The 13,152-nt window shown below is 41.0% G+C and overlaps 1 protein-coding gene across 22 annotated transcripts in view; it reads left to right on the top strand.

The window, feature by feature from the left end:
* nrxn3a (neurexin 3a) overlaps positions 1-13,152 on the top strand; it is a 336,640-nt gene that overhangs the window by 32,223 nt on the left and 291,265 nt on the right. The gene's annotated exons all lie outside the window — the stretch shown is intronic.

Consider the following 13,152-nt stretch of genomic DNA (forward strand, 5'->3'; position numbering starts at 1 on the left):
CACCATCTGATGAGAGAAAAATAAAGGTATGGAGAGAGAGAGGGCAAGATTTTTTTTTTAATAATCAAATTCTGATCAGCGTTGGGAATGACACTCTCTCTCATGCACACACGCACATGCACATACACAAACACACACACACACACTCTGAGGCTTAGCTTGTTTGGCTCTTGTGGTGATCCCATGCTGGCAGTGGGCATATGCCGACAAACAGCCACAATAACAACAACAACATAGAGAGACGGGTTTAGAAGGGACTCAAAAATGCAGAGACAGATATTTCTGCACCTTAATTCATGATTTACATGTTGTGTGTGTGTGTGTGTGTGTGTGTCTGTCCATGTGTAATCCAAATCTAACAATAGATCTTGCAAAACCATACAAGTCTGTAATTATTGGTTAAGTTTAGGATAAAACTCAAAATGTTAGTGTTGGAGTTTGGGCTGCTTTTAGGTTCAGCCTTTACAGTTTCGAAATATGGTTAGTTGACAAGGCTAGGTTTAGGCATGAAGGTTAGGTTAATGTTATGTTTGGGTCAATGTAACAAGCAGTGCCGGCTCTAGCATTTTGGGGGCCCTAAGGAAAATGTTATTTGGGGCCCCCTCTCTATCAGTCGGGAGCTACCTAGCGGTTAGAGGCCCCCTAGCAGTCGGGGGCCCTAAGGGACCGCTTATGCTGCTTATGCCTGGAGCCGGCCCTGGTTACTAGTAAGGGTTTGGTGTTGGGTTAGGGAACATGGATTTCTGGTTTTCTGGTACCCACAAGGATAGAAGAACAAATCTGTGTGTGTGTGTGAAAGAGTGTCAATCCAAACGCTGATCAGCATTTGATTATCAATGTCTCCTCAAGGTTAGCAAGAGACACCTCCTTAATGCAATCAAACCTGATTAGATAATTAGCATACTATTTGCATAATGTCTCTGCAATTCATTACCCAGTGAGTGAGTTCATCCATGTCCCCTGAGATCATCTATCTATCTCCTCACACACACGCACACCCACACACACACACACACACACACACACACGTTTTGTAAATCCCTCTATAGAGGCACACACTGTTTTTCTAATTTAAAACTCAAGCCTTAACCTGAACACAAAGCATAACCTTATTCCTAAACCCCCCAAAAATGACTCTAAATCACTCTTGATATGAGTAAAGTACCATAACATATCTAGGGTGGTAGCTTATCATATCTTACCGGCTCATGCATGTTCATTCTTTTACTGTCCTTGTGGAGATTTGTGGTCTCCACCACGCTTGGGAAACGTGAACACATAGAATTCTTGTTTTACCATCCATGTTTTACCATAACTGTCCAAGTGGATTAAATCAATTCAAAACCTATTTTCTCAAGCCTAACTCAAGTTTTATTTTTTATTTGAAATCTGACCCTAAGCCGAAAACAGTATTTTTCCCACAAGTACAGGTAGACAGACTTTAGACTTACTGTTGTTGGTCTTAAACAACAACAGTGTACCTGTGGTTTATTTAGATATGGTTGCTCTGGAGTTGTGTGGTGAAAAACATTTAGAAAATATCATTGCTATGTTGGCTCTCCTTCAATATCAACAGGCCTTATTTCTCCACAAAGTTCTTACCTGGAGTCAGGGAGAGGCCTTAACTTATCCTCAAACCATACAGTCGCTTTGAGGAATTAATTTTCCTGACTGACTCCTATTCCCACCTTTCTTATTTGTCACTCTTTTGACTCTTTGATTATTCAGACGTTTGAATCCTGACACAATTTGTTAGTCAGCTCTTCCTTTGACCCGGTCTGGTGTTGTGTGTTGTCCCTCTGGGGCCTGCTTGATGCTGCTCGCACGGTGTTTGTGACAGGGAGGTGACAGGCGACGTTTGTGTGTGTGACACTGATAATAAAATGATTATCTTGGATGGGAGGTAATTCCATTTGCTCCCCTAATCCCTTAGTAGCTGTGTCAGCCAACCGACATGCAGACACACCCCCCGTGGCCATGGTGGAGAGTGTCTCACCCAGTGCCATTTTGGCCTTACTTTGTATGTTTTTAATTTCTTCACTGATGAAGAACCAAATCTATCCAAATACTAGCAAGGTGGATCCCCCTTTTCTCTCTGTCTCCATCCCTCCCTCTCTCTATTTTTCCATATTTCTCTGTCTCTGTCCCTCAAACTCTCCCTCTCCGATTAATTGTAATAATTTTATGTATACCTACATAAGCCCTGAAATATATATTCATATTGCTGAATTATCCAACTTTAAACAATTCCAGTTGTTAGCTTTGTGGATTGTTCGTTGAAGGCAAAGACTGAGAAATAAATAACAACCCTGTTTCCAAAAATGTTGGGATGCTGTGTAAAATGTTAAAAAAAACTGAAGGCAATGATGTGCAAGTAATTTAAACCCTATATTCAATTTAAAGTAGTACCAAGACAACATATCAAATGTTGACGCTGAGCATTTTTATTGTTTCTTGGAAAATACATGCTCACTTGGAATTTGATGCCAGCAACATGTTTCAAAAAAGGGGACCTGGAAGGGGCACTGCTGGCTTGGACCTGAGCAAGCTTGACCCCAGCTTTTACTCATTTCGACCCTGACCAAAACATGTTGTGTTTGAAAAATAGAACTTCCATATTACGGTTACTATAGCAGTGTAATCTACTATGTTCTAAGTCATTCATCCTCAATAGGATGTTTCAAGAATGAAAAAGAAAATATGGTGATTGTTAATGAATGTGAATAAATAATAATACATAAATGTGTTAAATAACATCTTAGGCTTATATAATCAAGTGGGCAAATTCCTAGTTTAGTCAGAATAACTAGGAAAAGGTCCAGCAAATGGAATTTAATTTATTGACTTGGGCGTCGGAAAACCGACACATTACCCACATGCCATTATGTATGAAATAGCTCTGTGAGATCATATAGGGACGCCGCTAAAGAAGAGAGGGACCATCCGGCTTATCAGCGTACAGTCCAAAAGCCAGCATCCATGATGGTATGGGGTTGCATTAGTGCATATTTGCATTAGATAATTGCACTTCTGTGAAGGCACCATTAATGCTGAACAATACATACTGTACAGGTTTGGAGAACATCTTTTTCAGGGAAGTCCTTGCCAAACCACATTCTGCACGTACCACTATGGTATGGCTCTGTAGTAAAACTGGCCTGCCTGCAGTCCAGACCTGTCCCCTATTGAAAACATTTGGCATATTATGATAGGACAAATACAGCAAAGGAGACCCCGAACTGTTGAGCAGCTGCAATCCTATATCAAGCAAAAATGGGACAACATTCCTCATTCAGAACTACAGCAGTTGGTATCCTCAGTACCTACACACTTTCTGATAGTTGTTCTAAGAAGAGGTGATAGAACACAGTAGTACAGATACCCCAGTCCCAACTTTTTTGAAACGTGTTGCTGGAATCAAATTCAAAATAGGCGTGTATTTATCCAAAAACAAAACAATTTCTCAGTTTCAACATTTGATATTTTGTCTATTTTGTACTATTTTCAATTATATATAGTGTGGCAAAGAGAAAGGAGGCACAGAGTTTTCTTTGGATTTCCCCCGAAAGGGTTGTATTTTAACAGAGGCAGCACATAACCATGAAACCAAACACGAGGTAGTGTAAAAGAAACTAACTTCTACCAAAATAACTGGTTCATCTGGGACGGCCCCAAACAAAACAATTTAAAAGCAATTACAACCCCTGAAACGGTCTGACTTTGTCCTTGTTGCCTCCTCTTTACATTATCTGTCCTTCATTAGAGGCAGCGTCAGTCTCCTCTGTCGACTCTAGGGTAAGGCCAGAATAGACAAGAAAAGACAAACATTGCTCCCAGTGTAACCAGTCCAGAACTGTTCTTCCCTCACCTCTTTTACAGCACGGCCGATGAACCTCAATCTGATGTAGGTGTGTTTGCTCATTAGTACTCTCCAGCCCTGTGCTTGAGTGTTGTACGGAGGGACCTGTCCCTGGTCCTGACCGGGTGTGCCTTTTGTTTTTCCTCTGTTGTTTTTCCCTCTTTCCCACTTATTCTGTACCTGGTGGTGATGTACTGTACTCTCGCAAACAAGGGTTAAGTTATTTGCACATCATTGCCTTCGGAATTTATTTGCATTTTACGCAGGGTCCCAACTTTTTTCTGAACAGGTTTGTAGATGTTCTGTTAAAGGAGAGTTCTGGAAACTGTTGTATGTACATAAGACAATATGTGATGATTTTTTTAAGGTGTCTGATGTAGATCTCATCTTCGATGGGCGTCATTGCTTGAAAAGCACACTATTGGTATGTAAACCCTGTTGGTGTGTGTGTATGTATGTCTGTGTGTGTGTGTGTGTGTGTGTGTGTGTGGGGGGGGGGTGTTGAAAAAATATGTTGACCTTGACTTTAATAAAAGTTACACCTACATGTGTGTGCGTGCACCAGTGTGTTTTTGTATTGCTCCAGCTGTGCTGAGGCCAGGTGGCAGTATGGAATACTGTCATTGATCCTCATTTAAGTGGCAACTGATCAGATATTTTTGTGTGTATGTGGCAGCAGCCCCACTGCCTACCTTTGCCATGCATGAACAGTCTAGTTAGTAACTGTAATGATCATTGATTCCATTTGATCTCTCTGATCATTGTCCACACAACTTTGATCAGCAACTACATTATCCATCAAGCCCTTTGGAACATCTCTATTATAATTGTCCACAGAGCTGGGATCAGCAACTACATTACCCATCAAGCCCATCAATCTCTCTGATCATTGTTCACATAGCTAGGATTGGCTTACTATCTAACAGTCTTCACCCATAATCCTTAGGGGGAAAGAAAAAAACATAGCAACAACATTACAAGCCCCTTTCAATGTCTCTCTGATAATCAGCGACATGTATGTAACGCTGCCTGATAGTACATTTCGTTTCCAGGTTTAGAAATGCACAAACATATGTAATATTCTTTATCTCAATAACCATTACTGGGTTAACATCCTTGTTTAATGACAACCCCTCTGGGATTGAATTTTGCAAACTTTCAGTTTCTGGTCAGATGTTCAAACAGATAGGATCCCTGCCACCCATTATAAAGGCCAATCAGAAGACTTCAAGTTGTAGATTTAACTGTTTAATCAAATTCAATTAATCGAAATGAATAAAATGGAGACGTTAAATCTGATGTGGCTTAGGGGGTGGATAGAAAATAACTAGTTTTTTATGGCAATAAGAGACCTCTGAGATTACTTACAGCTAAGGGCTTTAAGCAGCATTGCATTGTGTATAATAACAGCTCTTAGCTGTGGTATGCTGGCCATTTACCACATCCCCCAATTGCTTAAGAACCAGTTGTAAAAGTGAATGTTTTTAACAAGGACTGCAGCTCTTGAGGTTTTTAAATAACATTCTCCTGCATTTCCTGGATTATAAAACCCAACTGACATTTACTTATCTTTAATAACTGTCTTTATATTTTAACTGAGGAATGAATGCAAATTGAGGCACTTGAAGAATGATCTGGCCATGATACTAAGTACTCTTATATTCTCCATCGTGCACTGCCTGAAGAGAACTAGCCACTGCTCTGTGCCTGGTTCCTCTTTAGGTTTCTTCCTAGGTAGGTTCCTGCCTTTATGAGGAGATTTTTTCCTATCCACTGTTTCGTCAACATTTCTTGTCTTCAAGATTTTAGGCTGTGTATCTCTATAATCACATTGTGACAACTTATCTAAATGGGGCTTTATAAAATTCATACGATTGAAATGTGATTTACTTTCTCTCCTGTGTGTGCGCATGTGTGTTTCTGTCTGTGTGCGAGAGTGTGAGTGAAGGCTTGCTCGTGCGCATAAACGATACTCCTCTCAAGCGGCACATGGCTGCTACGGTAACCTAGTCCCCCAGTCTGTGAGGGCAGAGTTATTGGCATGCTGCTCTGTGTGTGTGTGAGTGTGTGTGAACCACAACAGTGCTAAACTTGAGTTGGCTGCTGTTGTTTATGAGCTCCAGCTTGGTTATACATGTTTAAATGGGTCACCTGTTTCTCAAGCTGTATTGCAGTCCATTACAGTGTATGATTGAAATTGATTTAATAACTTGTCAACAATCTCCACAAAAATACAAATACAATATAAATGGATCGTACATATGCAGGAAGGGATAGTTATTTTAAATAAATCTAAATGCCTGTCATATCACACAAAGTGAGTCCATGTCACTGTGTGATTTGTTGAGCCAAATATGACTCCTGAACTGATTTAGGCTTCCCTAAACAAAATAAATGAGTATCATAATATTTTGTGTAGATCCTTTCCTTAAAGGAATGACAACATCTATTTCAATTGCAGTTTGTAATCCAGCAACGTGTGAAAATACACATAAAATCCATTGTATCTCCACAATTCTTGAATCTCTTCTCCTCTCATTTGCTTCTGTCTCTCTCTCTCTCTCTCTCTTCCTCGCTCTCTCTCTCGCTTTCTCTCTCTCATCTGTGTGGCTCTTCGGTCTGCAGAGAGCATGTAGGACAGAAATTGAATGATGTGTGTGTTGTTAAAAATGCATGAGCTCCGTGCCGGGCAGGTAGAATAAGGCACAACAAGATATACTCACTCCCATTCAGCGTGATGTGAGAGAGAGAGATAGTGCTTGGTAGGAGGCGAGTGTGAGAGCAAGCAAAGTATGTGTGTGTGTGTGTGTGTGTGTGTGTCAGTTTGTTGGTGCGTAGGCTCACCAACACAACTGCTCCCTGCTATGACATATTCAGACACTTTCAAAGCAGCAGGAGGGCACATCAATATATATTTATATATGTACAGCTGAAACCTACCTGTTAGAGACAGACAGTGAAACAGAGAAAGTAGAAAAAGGCACATAGAGACAGAGAGATGGAGAGGATGAGAAGACAAACGCAAGTTTCGGGAAATGAAGGAGATTGAGAGAGTGAGAGGAGACAGGAAGTGAGGAAAAAGAGTGAGAGTGAGAGTGAGGGATACTAGAGGTAGAATCCTAGGCCAGAGGTTAAATGAAGGGTACATCCTGACTCTACCCAGAGGACCTGGATGGTATTAGGTTAATGGTGTCAGTTTCCTGCCAGTGGCAGGCTACAGGTGAACCCTCCTGGTGGCCCTAGCAACCCGACCTGACAATAAAACGTCAACACACACACAGATGATAACGCTGGCGCTGACCTCATGCCAACTGCCATTTCAGGCTAGATCTGGGTTAAAGTAGATGGAGGTAATTGTATTGGAGATTGTTGTTTTGTTCAGTAGTGTCCACCAGCTATTCGTCAGACTGTCTTTGAACACCATTTGTTTGTATAGGTGTGTGCATGGCTCATCCATTTTACTTGCATGTTCGGGAGCAGAAGGCAGGCATTAATGACTTTGCTGGGCATATTGTTAGTATCTGGTTCAGACAGACAACCTGGACAGTCCACATGGAGCCATTGCGTAAGCCATGTAATGGGAGGGATCTACAAATGTCATTGCGCTATCAGATATTGTTTATTATAACATACTGTAGATCAGCTAGCCACAAATCATCCAGCGTATAATGTATGCTTTGTTTACAATGTTAACCAAGGTGTATTATATTGGGTAAAATAATGTGAGATATTTTCCCTAATAATTCCCAGGTCGTTGCAGCAAATGGAAAACAACCCTGGTAAAATAAATAAATGATATCTGGTCTGAGAATCCAAAATGCACCAGTCTCTGTCCTAACAGGGCCAGAGGGAAACTCTTTTTCTTCCCGTTTACCTACTAAGTATATGGAATCAGATGCAGCCGGCTTTTTCTGAAGCGATTAACACTGTGGCTAATAGGGACAAATCAATACAACTGCGAGAGCCTTGGCTGGACCCAGTTCTTCACCCACTTGTACACTGGCTGGCCGGCTGGCGAGTCCATTAACTCCCTCTCCATGTTAATAAAGAAACTGTAAGTTGTCAGGCAGTCTTTTCCCGATCTTTCCATTTATGGAAGCAGAGACTTCAAAGATGTCCTTTCATGTGTGCCAAGCATCTGGGATTAGAGAAGGACTTCTCCTTTGTACCGGTGGACAAGGAGGTGGCTAGGCTCTGTAGAAAAGGAGCATATTCAAACTGAATAATATTCAGATGATTAAATATTTTAAGTTTCATAGGGTTGACTTTCGTGTTGCCTGCATGATGGCAAAGTGAGCTGGTCAATTATATGTAAGCTATTTAAAAAAGAAAACATACTTAGATCATTTTCCTGTTAGTTTCCAACGGCCTCTATAATACACTGTTGTTTAGTTCTACAGCCAAATAAGAATGAACCATGCCAACTGTTTTATTTCCCCCACCTACAGCAACCTTCAAAATGGGAAATTGTTCACTGAACTGTTTATTTTACCCCAAACATTTATATTTTGGCAATGGCCATCTCATCTAATAGAAAACCTGAGGTCTGAGGTCTCAAGAGATCTCAGGGATCCTGGACAAAATGATGAAAGATCAGTGCTGTTATGGAAGTAATGAGAACAAGGGTGCCAACCATGTTGACACTTCTTTGAAAAATTACTAACTCATTTAAGAACTGTGTAATTTTGGTTAATTCCTTTGAAACATTTTGGAAGTACATGTTGGCAAATTACAGTATCGCTCATTACCTGTTTTTATACAAGCTGTTTTGCTTTTTTATCAAGGGTGCAGATTTTGGAGGTGCCCATGTTTTGGCCTGTATTTTCTTTCGGCCATGATTTTTCACTGCTCCGCCGTGATGAGTGTATACTCCCAGAGCCTCTCACTGCATACAGTGACTGAATGTGGGCAACGTTTCTCCTGGTGGCAGCCTGTTATAGAGATGGAGTGGTCCTCTCACACAGCCCACAGTAGCGTGTGTGTGTGTGTGTGTGTGTGTGAACATTACAATGGATAGATGGCTCTAGTCTTGCATGGCTGCTATGGTGAGAGGTCAGTGCTTTGATCATGGTCTCCTGTCTACACACTCACACACACACACGCACACACGCACACAGACACAAACCTTTTTGTTCTTGCCCTCCCTGCTCATTTAGATGTTTGTCAGGTGAAATTGAAGCTGTAGCCTGTCTTTGTACTACAGGCTATTGGGTTCCAGTTCCTCTTCACATAGTTATCTCCCAGGATCCGTAAACACTGCTAAAGTAGTGTCTATCTCTCCATCTCTCTCTCTCTTTACCTGTCTCTTTCTGTCTGTCTCTCACTCTCTTTCTCTTTATCCCTCTATATATTTTTCTCTCACGGTCTCTCTCTATGCCAAAGCGTGGTTGTTCTGTGTTCCTGAAGCATGGCATAACCATGTCATCGTCTCAGTACATCCGTCCCTGTCCTCCAGCAGTGAATCGGTGTCTTGGAACCCGGTCTGTTGGGTTCCAAGACCCCCGCACCCCCCCCCCCCCATGGGATCCTTATGTTATCTCACTGTCAGTCGGAACGCAGAGAAGCACTCTAATCTGTACATCTTTTCAGACCAGGTTGTTTCGGGGAGGCAAGATGATTTATAGACCAAAATAAGTGAAGCCGTCTATCTGTACGAGCAGGGGTCATGTATGCGCCATGTGAATGCATCTGCCCGAGCCTGCACATCAGACACAGGCCGTCCCCATCAGAGCTGGAGGCACAAAGTGCAGATTAATGCCAAGGAGAGGATTTTTTTTCCAGATTTCTCACTGTTTTCTAACGACTCTGTTGTTGTCTGTTGTTGTCTGTTGTTGTCTTTCGTTTTCAATGACTATCTATCCAAGGCCTAACTCTGCAGTGAGAGAGAGAGAGAGAGAGAGAGAGAGAGAGAGGTGAAGGGATTGTGGGTGGAAGAAAGAGGCGTGGGGGTGGGTGGAAGAAAGAGAGGGAGGGGAAGGAAAGATGGATGGTGAAGGAATAAAGAGAGGGAGGAACGAGTGATAGGAAGAGAGAAAGCGTTAGAGAGAGGGAGGAGAAGGAAAGAGTTCTAGGGAGAGGGATGTTGTTTAGCTGAGCTGTGTTTATGTGTAGCGATAGCTGTTTGTCCTTATCAGTAGGCTTTTGTGTCCAGAGGGGAGAATGGTGCAGGCATCTGATTGAGACCTGGTCTTCAGCTGGGGTATATTTGTCTGTGTAATCTCCCGTCTGTCTTAGGGAGCGTTACTGATCATAGACTGAATGTTCCACTTTTTCAAGTGTCTTGTACTACAATTAAACACTGTATCCTCCCTTCCTTCATTAATTAGTTGACAAGCAATGCATGTAAAGTATCACAAAATTTAACAATTGTTTGAGCAACAATAGTATTGGACAGTGGCCTTGGTTGTCCTGAATGATCATTTAGAACAGTGGAGTAGGAGATGTTGTTCATTTTAAACTTTATGTCCCACAGTGTTTACAAAGTCTCAATTTGTATACCACGCAGGCGATGGTTACTGATTGTGTACATTTTGTATTTATTTTAACTTTCTTTTTATTTTAACAGGGTGTTATGCTGAAATTGATACACATGCTATGATACACAGCTATGCCAGTAATTAGTCTATGTTTTTTGAATACACAGAATTTGTGCTATGGATTACTGAGTTCCTAAATTTACCTGGTACTTGTCGGCCAGCTGTTCTAAAGGATCACACATTGGATTGCTGTGTTTACAGATGAAAGCCTTTCGATTATATTATTTTTGATTAGATTGTATTTAGTCCCAACCCTGGTGTATGTTTTTAAAATATCTTGTATTAGAGAACTTTTTGCAAATCTGCTGTACAGTCTAGTTTTCAGGACTTTGTGTGTAAAATTTAAGTTATACAATTTTGAAGAGGCTTCATTCCCAACGTGTGTTATAAATTATAAATGACATCCCAAATATCAGTGCAATATACAAGGTTTGAATTTATGCAGAATCAAATTCTAACCAAAATGTATACAATTAAATTGCTAACATCCCCAAAAAACAAAATACCATATTTCTTTATTTTTTATCATGCAGGTATGCCATTCAGCAATAAGTACAAGACTGAATGTACATATCACACTTCATATTGCATGTCACATGTCACATATGGCTAGTTACATTGCTGACTTTAAAAACATGGCTGTTATTGGCAGATGACATTTCAGATTAGTATCTTTTTAAGGATGAATGCCTAAATGTTCTTGAACTACATAAAAAATGTATTGGTTAGATATTATTACTTTGGGTATATATTGTCAGGCCGGTATTCACTTTTGCTCAGTCTGATGAAGGGTGCCAAAATGTCTTGAGTTGTTGACTTGATCTGCCCAATTCAACCTTCAATTTAACAATTTACATTTTTAGAGCTTTTGGTGATTCGGTCATTAGATTACCATGGGTGATCTGGTCATTACATTACCATGGGTGATTCGGTCATTACATTACTATGGGTGATTCGGTCATTACATTACTATGGGTGATTCGGTCATTAGATTACCATGGGTGATCTGGTTATTACATTACCATGGGTGATTCGATCATTACATTACTATGGGTGATTCGGTCATTAGATTACCATGGGTGATCTGGTCATTACATTACCATGGGTGATCTGGTCATTATATTACCATGGGTGATTCGGTCATTACATTACTATGGGTGATTCGGTCATTAGACTACCATGGGTGATTCGGTCATTACATTACCATGGGTGTTTTGGTCATTACATTACCATGGGTGATTCGGTCATTACATTACCATGGGTGATCCCAGTCAGAACATTACAATGGGTGATCCAGGTCAGTAGATTACAATGGGTGATCCTGGTCAATACGTTACTATGGGTGATCCTGGGAATCAAAGCCACTATCCTGGCATTGCAATGCGCTACCAAGATGCTTTGTGAAGCCTCAGTTTAATATGGTTCATAAAGCCTTTATTAAGTAGTGCATTATCAATATAGAGGGTAAAGATGATGACCATCATGATGATCATCACAAACACAAATTCACACACCACACACACACACCACACATACACACACACACACACATACACACACAAGCATACACAACTATCAATGAATTTAAATAGGACCCTCAGTTCAAGGGCCAAACTCCCTTGGGTCCTTTTGCCTGGAGGCAGTGTGCACATTTCAATGACGGACAGAATGCTCCCCTGACAGAAATCAAAGAGGAGAGAAAGAGAACATGCTCGAGGTGAAGAACACAGTCTATGACTTAGAACAATTAAACTAAGATCCTTTAACCACCAGATTCTACAAACCCTGAAAGATTAGTAAAATATTACGAGAGAAAAGAAAAGGAGTGGAAAGTGAAAAAATTAAGAGAGTGCGAAAGACACTGAGAAAAGAAAACAAGAGAGTGTGAGGAAGAGAGCGAGAGAGAAAGAACGATAAGAGTGTGGGAGAGAAAAACCGTGTTGGTTATCTTAATTAAAAGGAAGTGTTTTTCTCTCCAGCCCTCCTCTATTGATTTGTGCTGGAGGCAGCATGCTTTTCAAAGAGAAGTCTGTTTGTTGAGTTTCGTTACGGCATATATTTATTCTGGAGGAAAACCACGTCACTATTGCGCCGATGATTCAGATACCCGTTATAAAACATCATCTGTTTTAAACGACTCAGCCCAAAAGCATGGCATTGTTTCCACGGAGCACTCGTTAATGATGGACACCACAGAGTGACATTTTGGGCCATTAGCTGGTCTTTTACTCGACAGACACCAAACCACTATTGACTCAGTTAAACTGAAAACGTATAAACAGTCACTCTAAATTCACCTGCTCTTATCTGAGTGGCCACAATAAAGCCCTGCAGTAGAATGAATCATTCAATCTATGAGAGCATAGTGCATAATGTCGCCCTTTAGTCTAAAATGGTGCCAGGACTGACTACTTGGACAGTGTGCGTTTTGAGACTCTCTGTTTGTGTTTGTGTGTGTGTGTGTGTGTGTGTGTGGGAGAGAGAGAAGAGCAGTCTGGCTAATGATAACAGTTCCAGTGATGATAGTGGAGGTTGGGCCTCGTAGCAAAGCAATGCATTTTTATTTTCGCCTGCATTTTTTCCCTCCCTCCACTCCTTTTTTTTGGAAGCTAATGTTAACAGTTTTGTCAAGCGCACACCGCCCGAGGCACAACTGCTTAAGTATATCTTTTGCAATATAAGTGACCTGCTTTCTGGCTGGGCCCTTTTCCAATTACTGGGAGTGACATTTCATTTAGACTCCGTCATTCATCTTTC

Source organism: Esox lucius, chromosome 15 (genome assembly GCF_011004845.1).
Source record: "Esox lucius isolate fEsoLuc1 chromosome 15, fEsoLuc1.pri, whole genome shotgun sequence".
In the NCBI taxonomy this organism is placed as follows: domain Eukaryota; kingdom Metazoa; phylum Chordata; class Actinopteri; order Esociformes; family Esocidae; genus Esox; species Esox lucius.